Source organism: Canis lupus, chromosome 14 (assembly GCF_048164855.1).
Source record: "Canis lupus baileyi chromosome 14, mCanLup2.hap1, whole genome shotgun sequence".
In the NCBI taxonomy this organism is placed as follows: Eukaryota; Metazoa; Chordata; class Mammalia; order Carnivora; family Canidae; genus Canis; species Canis lupus.
In genome coordinates, this window is record NC_132851.1 from 59483521 (window position 1) to 59500402 (window position 16882).

Here is a 16882-nt window from a genome sequence, read left to right on the forward strand (position 1 = left end):
ACTGACACCACAAAAACACAAAGATTATAACTACCAGAAAATTTTAAGTCAGAGAATTGTGCAGTCTAGAAGAAATTAATTTCTAGAAACAATCTAAGACTAAGGAAGAAATAGAAAATCTTAACAGACCAATTATGGGTAATTAAATTTAATTGGTAATCAAAAAAAAATCAAAATTAAAAAACTCCCAAAAAACAAAAGTCCAGGACCAGATGGCTTAACAGGTGAACCTACCAAACATTTTTTTTTAGCCTTAGGCATGGTCTTTATTCACTTGGATACTGTATAAATATTACAATTTCATTTTGCTGCAAAAAGTATAAAAATAATCTTTATATAGGAATCCATTTGTTACTGCAAATCTTTCTAAATCTCTGCAAATGGTTCTAAATGAGTGAAAATGAATAAACAAGAAGGGGAGGGGGGGTTGGTCTACAGGGCAGCAGGAGATTGGGCTAATAATCCTCAGGGGCTCACCTGCCCAGATTTCTAGCTAAAGACCTCTCTGTTCCTTCTGGTTGACAGCCCCTCTCCCCCACCTACTCGGAGCTAAAGGTCCAGCAGATGAGGGGTACACAGGAGACGTCTAGGGGGAGCTGCAGGGTAAGGGGTGGGGAGAAGTGAAGGAGGCTGGGAGTGGTGCTGGCAAGCATCTGGCTCCACCCTCAGCTTCCCTCACAGAGTGGGAGGCATTGGCTGGAACAGGGCAGTGGGGCTGGACAAGCTGCCCTATGGGGATGATGGCAGGTCTTCAGTTCTGTGCCACTGAGTGGCAGCTGAGCCTTGGTTCTGAGAGGGCTCGGAGAGGGCATGAGGTGGGGGAAAGCCCCAGAAAAGGAGAAGCAAACACCCTGGCTCCATGGTGAAGGGGGCTGAGTCCCTTTCCCCTGCTTTCCTAGCATGGTACAGGTGCTCTACTTGTGCAGGAGTGGGAGTTTTGATCAGAACTGCAGTGAGGGAAAGCTGGGGAAGCCAGGAGTCTGTGGCTCTCAAGCCATGTAGGGGTAGCAGGGGAGGTCCTCAGGCAGCCCCCAGGTCACACAGTCTGTGTCCCAGCCACACAGGGGATGTCCCTGTCAGTCAGAGGTTGAGAACAGGCACATGGAAGAGGTCACAGACACCTTCACTCTCGTCCAGGGTGTAGATGTAATCGTGGTCTCCAGGGCGGGGGGGGGGGGGGGGGGGGGGGGGGGAGGGGAGGGAGGGGGGCAAACACTTCTGAGGACATCAGCTCCTCCAGCAGCTCTGAGCTCATGCATTCTCGTGTGGGATCAAAGATTCCTGACAGCTCTTTGGGGAGTTCCAGAACTCCTGTGGGGTCTGCCTTGATGGGCTCAAAGGAGGTAGAAAGGTTGGGTCTGGATGAGCTGCTGCTGCTGCTGTCTAGCAGGGTGGAGGACTGCAGCGTCCGAGTGTCCAGGGCTGCCAGGCCCGGTGGGAGGGAGCCGAGCTCACCACTGTCCTTGCTGTCTGCTCCAGGGCCACCACTCACTGAGATCTCAGCTGCTGGACCGGGCACCCCCTGGGCTTCAGTGATGCCAGCAACAGGGGTGGGAGCAGTCAGCTGGGGACTGCTTGGGCATGAGGTGTCGTGGGGCTGAGCCAGGGTAGGCTTGGGCAGAGGTGGAGGGGTAGAGACCGCAGGTGGGCTCTGGAGCAGATCTTCCGGTGGTGGCACAGGCACTGCCACAGGCGGTGAGCTCCATGCCTCCTTGTTCACCAGCAGCACAGCACTTCAATGGGGCCACTCATACTCTTCAGGTGAATCTGGTATTTCTTCTGTCCATTGAGGCTCTCTGGGATGGGCACCTCGAGGCTGGTGGCCGATGGGGCCCAGACAGCCAGGAGGGTATCTCCAGCAAAGCATCTGCAGATGTCCTCATGAGTCACATAGGCCAAGCAGCTGTTCTGCACATCCTCTGTGACATTCCGGATGCTCTGCTGCACCCACACCTTGTGCTTGTCCAGTTCTTGCTCCCCCTGCTGCAGCTCCTCCATCAGCCTTGAGCTCAATCAGCTTGTCTGCAATCTCCTGGGTGTTGCAGCCAGGCCCCACACCCTTCCACTGGATGCTATTCTTGGATTTTTTCTGGATCAGCCGGACACCTTCCAGGACGTTGGTAATGTCGTAAATCTGCTGTTTCTGGCGCACAGCAAGGGTGTCAGCTGCCAGCTTGAGGTCAAGTACGCCGTCCTTGGCCTCTTGCAGAAGCGACACAAACTTGGTGGTGAGAAGTCCCAAGCTCTTCTCGAGCGGGCTTGGGGTGCCCGGGGGTGGCGGTGCCTGGGGCCTGGCCTCTGCCATCCCTCCCGCCCGCCACCTCCACTCAGCCAGGCCAGACCAGGCCGGCGCCACCCTCTAACCAAACATTTAAAGAAGAGTTAATGTCTATCTTTCTCAAACTACTCAAAAAAAGAAGAAGAAGAAGAAGAAGAAGAAGAAGAAGAAGAAGAAGAAGAAGGAGGAGGAGGAGGAGGAGGAGGAGGAGGAGGAGGAGGAGGAGGAGGGAGAAAAAAAATTCTTCAAATTCATGCTATGAAGACAGTCATTACAAAAACAGACAAAGGCAATACAAAAAAATTACAGGCCAATATAGATGTAAAAATCTTCTTATCCTTTGTTAATAAAATGAAGGATAACCATATGATGCAAATCAATAGATGCAAAAAAAAGCATTTGGTAAAATTTAATATCCATTCATGATAAACATTGTTAACAAAATGGATTTAGAGGGAACATACCTCAACAGAGTAAAGGCCCTATATGAAAAGCTTAGTTAACATTATACTCAATAGTGAAAGCTGAAGGGCTTTTTCTCTGTAATCAGGAGGATAAGAATGTCCACTCTTGACACTTTTGTTCAAGGTTTCTAGAAGTACTAGCTGTAGTAATCAGATATGAAAAGACACCAAAATTGGTAGGAAAAAAACAGTCATTACTTACAGATGACATACTACCATATATAAAAAAAAAAAACTACAAATACCCTCAAAAAACTATTAAAATAAACAAATTCAGTAAAGTTACAGGATAAAAAATTAATCTACAGAAATATGTTGCATTTCTATGAACTAATAACAAAGTATCAGAAAGAAAAGTCAACAATTTTATTTACAATTGCATCAAGAAGAATAAAATACACAAGAAATTTAACCAAGGGGGTGAAAGATCTATACCTTGAAAACTATAACACTTTGCTGAAAAAAAAATTGAAGAGGATAAAACAAATAGGAAGTGTATCTGATCAAGCACTTTTAGCCACTACTTCAGCACTTTATACAGTATACAGAGTTTCACTTATCCTTATTTGTATTAGTTTCCTATGGATGCTATCTATAAGTTATTATAAAACTTAAGGGCTTGAAATACAATTTACTCTTCTACAGTTCTGAAGCCCAGAGTTTAAAATTAATTTCACTGGATGGAAATCAAGGTGTCAGCAGGGCTGCATAACCTCCAAGAGCGACTAGGGGACAATCTGTTCCTTGCCTCATTCATCATTTGGTGGTTGCCATCATACCTTGCCTTGTGGCCGCATCACCATTATCTCTGCAACTGTAGCTATCTACATGGCTGTAGCTCGAATATACTATTTTGTACTCAGAAATAAGAATTTTGTGTTTTAAACTTTGCTTAAATCATGGTGATAAATCTCATATTTCTGTGACCTGGTTTTCTTAGCCTCAACAAATTTCCTACTAGATCTAATGTAAATTATTGTCTTTGGAAAGTACTGTAAAACTTCATGGAAGAGAGACCAAATTATAGTAATTAGAATATTTCAAGAAACCTCTATTGTGTGTGTGTGTGTGTGTGTGTGTGAATATATATATATATATATATATATATATATATATATATATATATATTGACTTTGACTCAGAATATATTCTGAGTCAAAGTCAATGCTGATAACATCAAATATCACTAGTGAGTTAGTGTCCAAAGGAATGGGAGACATGGAAACAGGTATGCTGGCTATAATGCAATGAGGAACATCTGAGTGAAGCTGAAAGAGATTCACATAAGCTTACCAAAGTGTTAGCAGCTAGTATCAGGCCTGACACTTTGCAGGCAAATAAATATATTGGGGCAAATGAATGGATAATTCCTAAAGATATAATTAGGATACCTTCATACCCTTAAATTATTCAGAACCCAGAAGAACTTTTGGTTGTGGGTTATAGCTATTAGTATTTACTCCATTAGATTCAAACTAAGAACTCTAAAAAACATTTACTCATTTCAAGCAAAAATAAACCCATTGCATATCAACAAATAACATTTTTCTAAATAAGAATGTTCTCCCAAAATAGTAAGAAGGGTAAATCTCTTTATAGCTTAAGATGTTTAATTCTCATTTGCTTCAGCATTTTACCTACTGACTTTCTTAAACTATATGAAGTTAAAGTTAATGCATATGAAGATCCATGCAGCTATTCAGTTGGAAAATAGTTATAAAGTATTTCAGATGCCTGTGGAAGTTTTTGGTAGTACACCAAAATACGCAAGTAAGAGTTTCTTAAAAATTAGTTGCCAGCCTAGTGGCAAATTAAGCTTGCAAATTAATGTACTTTTATTCCAGGCAAACTTTGTACTTTGCTATTCAGCAAAATGCATTGTGTTCTTTCCATTTCATAATGTAGAATATTAGAAAGAATTAGAAATATTAATAAGGGTTGAGATTTAATAAGATTTTTAGTACTTCATCAAGAATTTTGTTAAGTAAATGGGCTTCTTTTTTCCCCTGTAAATGTGTGTGGCAGTAAGGATACAATATTAGTATGGTTTGATCCCACTGAAATGGTTTTAGAAGTCCCCCAGGATTATGAAACATTGGATTTGCACATGAGTTTGTTACTTGGATTATCAAATTTTAACAGTACCATTTAAGAGAACATTAAATCATCTCTCTTATATGAAGAGTCACTCTGTGGCTACTTTTTCTATCACGATACAAATAGTTGTGCCTTCTCATCCCCCAAAATTGATGCAAGCCCTTTACTCTGAGAAGCCCTCAGAGACTTGCAACCCATTTTAGGCAGTCAACCATATCTTCCAAGTCGGTAAATACTTGTTGAATGTATGAGAAAATTAACAAAATGTCAAATTAGAATTGAAAAATGTACTGCTAGAGAAGGAAACTGATAAAACTGAAATACTGATAAATCTAATAACAGGATAAAGAATTCTAGAAAATAGAGAACTTTAAAAATATAGCTGGTAGTTTATTAGGTTTAATACTAGCTAATAACCTTGGAGAACGTGTCACTTTAACAGAAGAATCTTTAGTATTTGGATTTTTATTATTTTTTGACTTTTAAATAAATATATTTATATCAGCCCCAAACTAGAAACAGCCCAAAACAATTGTCAATCAACTGAAGAATTGATAAACATGTTTTGTATATTTCACACAATGATACTACTCAGAATAAAAAAAAAACTACACACACACACACACACATACTACGTATTTAAGTATAGACAAACTCTACAACATACTACTGAGCAAAAGAAGCTAGGTAAAAAAAATAAAGGGTCGTATTATGCATTTACAGATTTTTAGAACAAGAAAACTAATCTATAGTAAAAAATCAGATCTGTGCTTGAGAATATAAATCGAAAAAATTTAAAAGGAAAATTAGAACATGATTTGGGTGACAGAAACATTCTATTACCACATGGTACAACTCTGGATACCTTATCAAAAATACTAAGTATTATTAATTGTACTAAAAATTGTATTGTACTGAAAGAAATGGGTTCAATGAATAGAAAAACTCATTTTGAGAATTGTAAATAAATAACTGAAGCATATTTTGAAATCTCATCTTTCAATCTATTCATTCCCTACATAGCCTGCAACTCTAAAATGTTTTTGAAATCTGAACATTTAGCTGTCAATGCTATTTTACTTCTCTAAGAAAGTTTTGAGAAAGAAAAGATTTTCAAAAGTTCGTGTTTTGCTTGGTATGGGTTTAAATGTATGAAGCATAGACTGAAGAAGGAGGAAACCACACTATTTCTTGGCTCCTTATTATATAAAGTTGTTTCAGTACTTTTAAATGAATTATAAATATAGATTAAAATGTAAATCCCAAAAAAGTGTTTATAACCTGTTATAAATGTTTTATGCTCACCTGTCATTTATTTATTTATTTATTTATTTATTTATTTATTTATTTATTACAAATTTATTTTTTATTGGTGTTCAACTTGCCAACATATAGAATAACACCCAGTACTCATCCCGTCAAGTGCCCACCTCAGTGCCCGTCACCCAGTCACTCCCACCCCCCGCCCACCTCCCCTTCCACCACCCCTAGTTCATTTCCCAGAGTTAGGAGTCTTTCATGTTCTGTCTCCCTTTCTGATATTTCCCACTCATTTTTTCTCCTTTCCCCTTTATTCCCTTTCACTATTATTTATATTCCCCAAATGAATGAGACCATATAATGTTTGTCCTTCTCTGATTGACTTATTTCACTCAGCATAATACCCTCCAGTTCCAACCACGTCGAAGCAAATGTCACCTGTCATTTAAAATACCTTTGTGTTTTCTCAAATCAATTTAATAAAACTAGTTGAAAGTTGATGTTAGATTAAGAATCTGAGAGTTGTAAAAACAGGCCAATAAAATTATCTAACACTAAAAGTCAAAATTAGAGACCAGATTGAATTTCACAACTCTTGAAACAGATCTAAGTGCAAATTATCAAACAACATAAAGTATTTCCCTTTGGTTTAGGTCTCAATGGTCTCTTTCATACTATCTTAATTGAGTCTACCTTCTGAGTTATCATTAGATTTTATATATCTTCCTTCAATTTCTACAAGGAAAACTTATTAAATCGCAAAGTCATTCTCAATACAATTTAAATTTAAAGCAAACTGGTAAACATTACTAAGATTTAGGATGTCAATACAAATCATGTTGAAATTTCCAATATAATGTTCTTATAATAGCTCAAATATCAAAATTATTAAATTAGAATTATTAAATTTATTAATAATTTATTAATTAATAAAACTTATAATTAATTTTAATAAAATTTAATTATAAAATAATTAAAATATTAAATTTAATAAAGTTTGTTTTATTTTATAATTTAATTATAAAATAATTAAATTATTATAAAATTTAATTAATTATAAATTAATTAAATTTATTAATTATAAATTAAAAGAATTATTAAATTCTTTTCCAGTAAAGAAAAGAAAACTATTCATTTCACAATTATTTAATATTATGGAACCAGTCCCATAAACAGGATTAGTTGGCAATCATGCAACTAACTATAAGAAGTGTATGCCTATAAAAAGACCATTTTATATATTTTGAAAGAGAGTGCTCTAAGTATGGTACACCGGAAAACAGACAAGAGTTGACTGCTAAATGTACTCCTGAATGTTTTCTGTATTATTTCACATTTCTATATATTTCCTCCCAGGTAAATTTAAATCAGTAGAATGTTTCCCACAAGTATTTCTTTAAAACAGCACTTTTACCATTATAAATCTTCATTTCTTATAATGTGCAGACAACAATAACATGATATTTTCTAATGTGATGTAGATGGAATCTTTTGTATGTTGAAGACTATCAGAATCAGATATTCCTGAAATTGAAAATTTCTATTTCCCAAGTCAACATTAAAAGTTAGCCTCACATAGCCTATCCCTATGGAAAACATGCTCAAATGTTCTTCTCAGAAGATATTCAAACCAAGGCTTAGTTTTACTTTAGCCAGATCAGTAGTGATGTGTAGAATATGTAGTTACAGAATGGCTCATCAGCAAAAACTGGTTCAACAAGCTTCTACACAATTTTCCATGCACAGCAATCTGTAGGGTTTTGATAAGAACATTCAAGGTGACTTTTCCTGAAGACTTTTTGGAATATGGAAATGGCATAAAGAATCTCTGTAAGAATGTTACCACCTGAAGTATTTAATTCCTTGAATCACATTAGAAAAAACAGATAAATATTTCATTGTGACAGTTGCTATTTCACTCCCTTTCACTAACTAAAATGTCATGTTATGGCTTATTCCCCGACTCTTGAGCATAATTGTTATCTATAGTTACATAAAAGCATGTTCTGTAGCCAGCAAGAGTCCAATAGAAGCATATTTTGAAACTAGTTTAAAGTACTGCAATATTAAGAATCTTAAAATTAAGGACCAAATTTGTTTTTATTCTAAAACACTATTGTTCATGACACTCATTTAGAGCTTACGAGGTACTGGCCACTTTGATATGAAAATTTCTGCAAGGTAAAGCCTATCGAATCCCTAACATAGATAATTATAGAATTAAAATTTTGGTCACCTTAAAAGATTAAAAAAACAGAACATCCTGAGGCTTAGAGTTTAAACTCTATGTACAAGTTCTCACAAGAAAATATGCTAATGTAAGAATTGACACCAAACCAGTGCATTTGGAAAAGGACCAATAGGAATTCAATGATTAGGCTCCATCATGAAGTGATAAACAAGGATATACTTTAAAAGTGATAAGTCAACTCCATGCTATAGTGTTAAACAAGTTACAGTAATCATCTACTAGATGAAAATGCTATAGTTATGGATTGGAATATATTAATAGAAAATATTTATGCTGTGCCAGGCATGGTATTATTGCTAAGAATACACTACTAAGCAAAATAGAATCTTGGCATTTGCGGAATTTACTATCCAGAGAAGTTCTTAATATGGAATAATATGAATAAAAAGAATTTAAAAACAAGAGATGAGTGGAAGAGGCAAGTTTCTACATTGTCTAGTTTGCTAGTTTCCTGGAACCACATATATTTGTATGCATGGCTGTTATTGATCACTAACTGCCCAAGTTTTGGTGAATTCTCAGGGATTACAGGGCCAATTTTCCAATTTGTATATCATGAGGACCAATTTATTCTTTACTTTGCAATTACCAGTCTTCAAGCTCTTTCCTAATAATGTTTATCTACAACAAAAATGAAATTAAAGGTCAATCAACAAAATTGTCTTTTTTATGACAGTTCTTGTGAAACACTGATGAAAAAAGAATTTAAAATACTGCCTGAAAGAGTTTGAGAAATCTTAACGTTTTTGTAGATTTTAAGTATCCATGTTATCCTCATTTCTCTTGCCACTATTAAAATATTGGATAAAGAGAGATATTCTCTATCCAAGACAAAAGATAGTGTCCAATTGTGGGATATTCAATAGATCCAAAGAAGATTAGGATCTAATTTAATTCTGTATAAACTATTTGAAAAAAAAAAAAAGACTGCAAAAGACTGTCACTTAGTATAAACTAACGAATCTTGAATCATTAGACAATACTGTGTATTGTATTCATTCAGCAAAATTCTGGTAATAGGGACTAATAGGTGTCTAGTTGGTACCAAGGAACCTAGAGGTAGGGAGAGGACTGTATTGACTTAAGAGATTAAAGTTTTGATATTTCTTTCAAGTTTTAATGTCATGATTATATGAGATAGGCGTTAGTTTCTATGATTTTTGCTCATAGTATCTTACTGGGATGGGTAGTGCTTAGAACTGTGTTGGTGATAAATATAGTTCATACACTTCCCTGTATTTAACTTGCAATTTCTTCTGTAATAGCTATAATTTTGAATACATTGAGTGCTATTCAACTGACAAGGGGATTGTGAGTGGAAGCATGCACTTTTCTGAAATGATGCCAGATTTTTTTTAACCTTTACAGTTTTCAAGTATTTAGGAGCACATAGTGTTTATAAACCTACTAAAATAAGTTAAATACCTTAATTGCTCCTGCAAACACTCCTAGTCTGAAGCACCAACCACGTCTGTTACTACTCTTCCCACCACATTTTCCTAAGCAATAATATGAATGTCTACATTTTTTTTTTAAGTAGGCTCCATGCCCAGCGTGGAGACCAACACAGGGCTTGAATTCAGGACCCTTAGATCAAGACCTGAGCTGAGATCAGAGTCAGATACACTTAACTGATCCACATCAACAGCCCCTAACTTGTACAAATTCTTAAGGATTAACTGTGACACCATTTTGAGATGAGTCTGAAGTCAGTATGGTCCGAAAATTTACAACGGAGCATTATAGAAGGGGAAGTTCAAAGTTGCCAATACAGGAAGACCCTAAGCTTATCTACTCCATGCACACACCAAATCTGTACCTAAAAATAGCACAATTCCTCTTGAAGAAGGACAGAGGGCTGACTGAACAACTTCTGCATAACCAAGGATAGAGGGATCACATACAAAAAGGCAGAAGACATAGAGACACAGAAACCATGGAAACCCCACCCCTGATGCTTCAAAACTGCAGTGGGTAAGGATAGTACTAAAGGACAGGGAGTAGACTCATTTACCCTGAGGCGCAAGGGAAACACACACACACACACACACACACACACACACACGAGTTTACAGGAGCAACTAAAACTTAAAAGAAACAGCCCTGGAGCATCTGCCAAACTCCTGGGAAGCCACAGGAATGCTCTCTAAAATAGAGAGGGGCTGGCAAGTGCCACCGTTCATATTGCTCTTCTAACTTAGTAGTATAGATGTAAACAGAGTATGGGTACATACCCTGGCCAGCCACTTGCCTCAGTGAGCCCTGGGTTCCAATCTATACCAGCCTCAATCATCCCCTCAAGGCTGGGGGGATTTACTCACATTTACTCAAGCTCCAGAGGTCCCAAAAAGGTAGTCCCAGAACAGTGTATGGCCAAGACACCCCAGGACAGAACCCATTATAGTATTCAGTCATTTTACCAATGTAACACAGGCACAGAATACTCTGGAACACACCTACGTCTGTTTCAGCTCCAGATAACTCACTCACCAGAGACCCCCTGTGTGAAACACCCCCAGACTTCCTGGTCCATACCTGCTAAAGCTCCAGACATCTTGCCAGGATGTCCTCTGTGTCAAGCACCCCTGGACCATCTGGCCTGTGCCCACTAAAGTCCTAGCCAACCCAAAAGGGTGGCCCCAGTGCAGAGTACGCCTGAAACCCCAATGTGTACCCACTGTAATTCCAACCAGCTAGCCATTGGTGCCAGGTACGTGTAGTCTACACAGGAGACATTCCTACATAAAGCCATTCCTTCAATACCAGGAGAAGTAGCTGTCCCATCTAATTATAGAAACAAAGTCTAACAAAATGAAGAGGCAGGAACAAACTCCAAACAAAAGAACAAAATAAAACTACTAATAAAAAAAGAGATAAGCAATCTATCTGATGAAAAGTTTAAAGTAATGGTCATAAGGATGATCACTGTAAAGTAGATAAACTCAGTGAGTAGAACTTTAACAAAGAGATAGAAAATATGAAAACATCAACAATCAAACTATGGAAAGAGCTGAGATGTTCATCAACAGATGAATGGATAAAGTAGATGTAAGATTATATATATCACACACACACACACACACATATAGACACACACAATGGGATATTATCAGAAAGGATTAATACTTATCGTTTACATCAGTGTGGATGGAACTAGAGAGTATTATGATGAGTGAAATAAGTCAGAGAAAGACAATTAACATGTGGTTTCTCTTTCTCCCACGCATGGAATATAAGAGCACAGAGGATCATAGGGAAAGGGAGGGAAAATGGAATGGAAAGAAATCAGAAGGGACACAAACCATGAGAGACTCTTAACTATAGGAAACAAACAGGGTTGCTGGAGGGGAGGTGGAGGGGGGTTGAGGTAACTGGTGACGGATATTAAGGAGGGCACATGATGTAATAAGCACTGGGTGTTACTGATGAATTACTGAACTCTATATCTGAAACTAATGTACTATATGTTGACTATTTGAATTTAAATAAAAATTTTTAAAATAATAAAAGGAAATATGAAAAAGAATCAGAGTTGAAGAATACAATAACTGAAATGAAAAATACACAAATGGATTCAGAAAGAAAAAAGGAATTTAAAAAAATGATTCTGGTTGTGGGATCATTGGGATAATATCAAGTGTACTAACATTTGAATTATAGGAGTTCAGAGAAGAGAAAAAGAGACAAAAAAGCTTATTGAAAGAAATAGCAGAAACCTTACCTAATATGGGGAAGGAATCAGATATCCAGACCAAGGTAAACCCAAGGAGGTCCACACAGACACATAATTAAAGATAAAGACAAAGAATATTAAAAGCATCAAGAGAGAAGCAAAAATTTACATATAAAGGAACCCTCATAAAGCCATTAGCTGATTTTTCAGCAGAAACTTAGCAGGTTGGAAAAGAGTGGCACAATATTATCAACGTGCTGAGAAGAAAAATAAAACAAATACTCTATCCAGTAAGATTATCATAAAATTGACAGGGAGATAAAGAGCATACCAGACAAACAAAGGTGAAAGGAATTTATCACCACTTAACATTACAAGAAGCATTAAAAGGACTTACATGGAAAAGAAATGGTCAAAATCACAATTAAGAAAATTATAAAAATGAACAAATTTCTTGAATAAAAGCAAATATACCACAAAGATACGTCAGTTACTTATGAAGATTTAATATGAAGATTAAAAGACAAAAATAGTAAAATTAACTTTATCTAAAAATTAGTTAAGATACTCACAAAATAAAAGTTGTAAAATATGACCTATACACATAAGACATGGAATAAAAACGTAGGGCTTTTAGAAAGTGTTTGAACTTAAGCAACCATCACTAGATTGTTTAATATAGATTGCTATGTAATTAAGATATTATATATGAACCTCATGGTAATCACAAACCAAAAACCCCAAAAGTAAGGGAATCTAATCACACCACTAAAGTCACGGGGAAGATAGCAAGAGAAAAAGAACAAAGAACCTCAAGAACAACCAAAAAAACAAAAATGGCAAGAAAAACATACCTATCAATAATCACTTTATTATTTTTTTAAATTTTTTATTTATTTATGATAGTCACAGAGAGAGAGAGAGAGGCAGAGACTCAGGCAGAGGGAGAAGCAGGCTCCATGCACCGGGAGCCCAATGTGGGATTCGATCCCGGGTCTCCAGGATCATGCCCTGGGCCAAAGGCAGGCGCCAAACCGCTGCACCACCCAGGGTTCCCCAATAATCACTTTAAATGTAAATGGTCTAAATGCTCCAATCAAAAGACTTGAGGTGATTGAATGGGTAAAAGAACATACTCATCTGTATGTCACCTAGAAGAGACTTCTATCAGACCTAAAGAGACATACGAATTGAAAGTGAAGAGACGTAAAAAGATCTTCCATGCCAATGGATGTGGGAAAGAAAAAAAGAAAAAGCTAAGGTAGCAATACTTAGACAAAATAGACTTCAAAACAATGACTATAACAAGAGACAAAGGAGGGCATTATATAATGCTAAAGGGTTTGATCCAACGAGGAGATATAACAAATTATATATATATATATATATATACCCATGATGGGGCAATTAAATATGCAAAGCAAATATTCACAAAGGAAGGAAATGAAAGTAATATTGTAATAGTAATGGACTTCAACATCTTACATCAGTGGATAGATGATTCAGACAGGAAAAAAAAATCAGTAAGGAAATAATGGCTTTGAACAACATATTAGGCAAGACACAATTAAATATATACAGACCATTCCATTCAAAAACTATAGAATACACATTCTTTTTCAAGACCATGTGAAACATTCTGTAGGAGATATCACATGTTAGACCACAAAAGAAGCCTCTATAAATTAAGATTATAATTATATTGAGCAATTTTCCCCATCCACAAAAGATAGGAAACAAATCAATCACAAGAGGGAAAAAAAACAAACTAGAAAAACCATGAATACACAGAGGCCAAACAAGATGGTATTAAGCAACAAACGAGGCTATGAAGAAAAGTTGATAGTGATACAGACCCCACCCAAAAAAAAAAAAAAAAAAAACAGAAAATCTAAAACAATTTAACCTAAAAGGACCTAGAAAAAGAAGAACAAAACTCCAAGTTAAAAGGAAGGGAATAACAAAGGTCAGAGCAAAAATAAAGGGAAAAGAGAATTAAAATACAAAAAGAAAAGAGAAAATCAGTGAAACCAAGAGCTAGTTCTTTGCAGAGATGAAATTAATAAGATTTAAGCCAGACTCATTAAGAAAAAGAGAATGCAAATAAAAATCAATGAAATGATTTGAAATGAAAGTAAAATTAATATGAAAAATACAAATTATGAAACTACTATGAAAAAATTGTATGCCAGTAAATTGGACAACCTAGAAGAAATGGATAAATTCCTAGTAATATACAATTTCTCAAAACTGAATCAGGAAGAAATAGAATATTGAAAGGGTGTCTGGGTGACTTAGTTAAGCATTTGTCTCCAGATTTTGATACAAGTCATCATTTCAGGGTCACAAAATTGAGCAACACACATCAGGCTCCATGTTGCTAAGATTCTCTTCTCTCTCCCTCTTCCCTTCCCCACTCATGTGTTCACTCTCTCTCACTCTTTCTAAAAAAAAATTAATAATAATAATAATATTTGAACAGACCAATTACTAGTAATTTACATAATTTAATCAGTGATTAAAAAAAAAAAAAACCACAACCATCCAACAAACAAAAGTCCAAGACCAGAAGGCTTTACAGGTGAATTCTACCAAACATTAAAGAAGAGTTAATACATATTCTCAGACTATTCCAAAAAATGAGAGAAGGAAAGTATTCCCATTTTATTCTCCAAGCCCAGCATTACCCAAATACCAAAACCAAGGCACTACTCTCTCTCTATCCCCCCACCCCGACACACACACACACACACACACCATATAGGAGCATTACTCAGCCATAAAAAGAATGAAATATTGCCATTTGCAGCTACATGGACTTACCTAGAGGGTATAATACTGTGAAATAAGTCAGAAAGAGGAAGAAAAATACCATATGATTTTACTTACGTGAAATCTAAAAAAGCCAAAAGAAACAAACTCACCAATACAGAAAACTGGTGGTTATCAGAGGTGAGGGTGTGGGGACAGATGGAATAGGTAAAGGGCATTAAGAGGTACAAACTTACAATAACAAATAAGTCATGAGGATAAAAAGTACAGCACAGGAGATACGGTTAGTAATACTGTAATAACACTCCATGGTGCCTAATAATGTATGGAATTGTTGAATTAATATTTTCCATCTGAAACTAATAGAATATTGCACATCAACTATACTTTAGTAACAGAAGTTTTTAAAAACTCATTGTGGAATCATTTTGAGGGTAAATGAACACATTAATCTCTTAAGAATCTGTTAATGAAGAATGCTATTCTCTTTAAATTTAAAAAGAATCTTTAGGGTATTCCTGGGTGGCTCAGTGGTTTAGCACCTGCCTTTGGCTCTGGGCATGATCCTGGAGTCTGGGATTGAGTCCGCATCAGGCTCCCTGCAAGGAGCCTGCTTCTCCCTCTGCCTGTGTCTCTGCCTCTCTCTGTGTGTCTCTCATGAATAAATAAATAAAATCTTTAAAAAAAAATCTTTAAAGGATCTAAAAATAAGGGAACAACATACATCTCAGGGGATGTTCCTTTATTATCAGCAATAATATGTCATTTATATAGCTATTCCGTTTTCAACACACATAAACTGTTACTTGTACATTTAACTGTACTAAAAGTTTACATTCAGCAAATTAGAACTAAAGGACACTGAGACAAGAAGGCATTCTTGATTTCTTCCCCCTCCCACAGCCTACAAGTCCTACCTATCCTAGTTCCAAGTGAGTTCTTTTAATCCATCTACCTTTCTGTACTTCCATTGCAATCCTTAAGACTAAGCCATCCTCACCATATGCATAAAGCATTCAATAAGTATTTATTATATTAATAATTTAGTGAACAAACTACTCAGAGTCTTCAAATAATGTGTTTAAAAAAACAGGGAAAGTGATCACCAACATGGTAAAGAACACCCAAGGAAAAATAAAAAAATCCAATAATTCTTTGATTTTTTTTTAAACAACCTAAGAAAAACTGGAATAATAATGGTTCACAAAATTCAGGTATTTTACATGCTATTATTTTGATTCTAAAGTAATTTTAAAATAATAAATATTATCATTCACATAACACACATGAGAAAGGTAAGGTCCCCAAAATGTCTTATACTTTCCCAAAATCAAAAAGCCAGTAAGTGATGGAGTCTGTCCTTAAACCCAGGTGGTCTAATATCAGAACGTCCACTCTCAAATTTTTTACAAAAGTGAATGGCTCAATTTTTTATTATACTGATACTTCTTTCATGAACTTTTATATATGTATTTTTTAGTGATCAGGAGGCTTTCTCTAAAAACAATCAATAAAGCCCACCAATAATGTGGATAAATTTTATTTCAAACAGCATATGAATTTTTACATTTATTGAGTTTTTTGTTTAACCTACTTCACTCATTAACAGTCTAAATGAAATAACCTATTTTCTAACAAAATATTAAATATCTTGCTTGATAATGGACCTCATATTATGAGTTTTAATGTCATCTGTTTTGTATTCTACTCTGAATATTCATCACACTAATTCTGAAATTACAGAATAAAAATATATATTTTATTTCAAAAGTTTGTCCTGAAGCAGTTTACACAACATGATAAAAAATGTAGACAATCTATTTTAATAAACCTTATAGAAGCATAAGCACTGATGTTGAAATTGCTTTTGGTATAAAATACATTTATGTACATGATATCTAAACAGTTGTTTTTCTGGAAGAAACTTTTAAAATATTTTTTTCATAATTTGAGTTTACTGTTCACAAGCTACTCTCACCATAAATTACAGGTAGGGATTAAAACTGCACACCCTGAATAACATGAATAAATTTTCCTATGTTATATTTATTTACTTCACAGGTTTAAAAGGTCTTTGGGGAACTTTA

At 35.9% G+C, this 16882-nt stretch overlaps 1 pseudogene; it reads right to left on the minus strand.

Moving 5' to 3' along the window:
- Nucleotides 1–546: 546 nt before the first annotated feature.
- LOC140603504 (transcription factor E2F4 pseudogene) lies at nucleotides 547–2305 on the minus strand (annotated as a pseudogene).
- Nucleotides 2306–16882: the final 14577 nt, after the last annotated feature.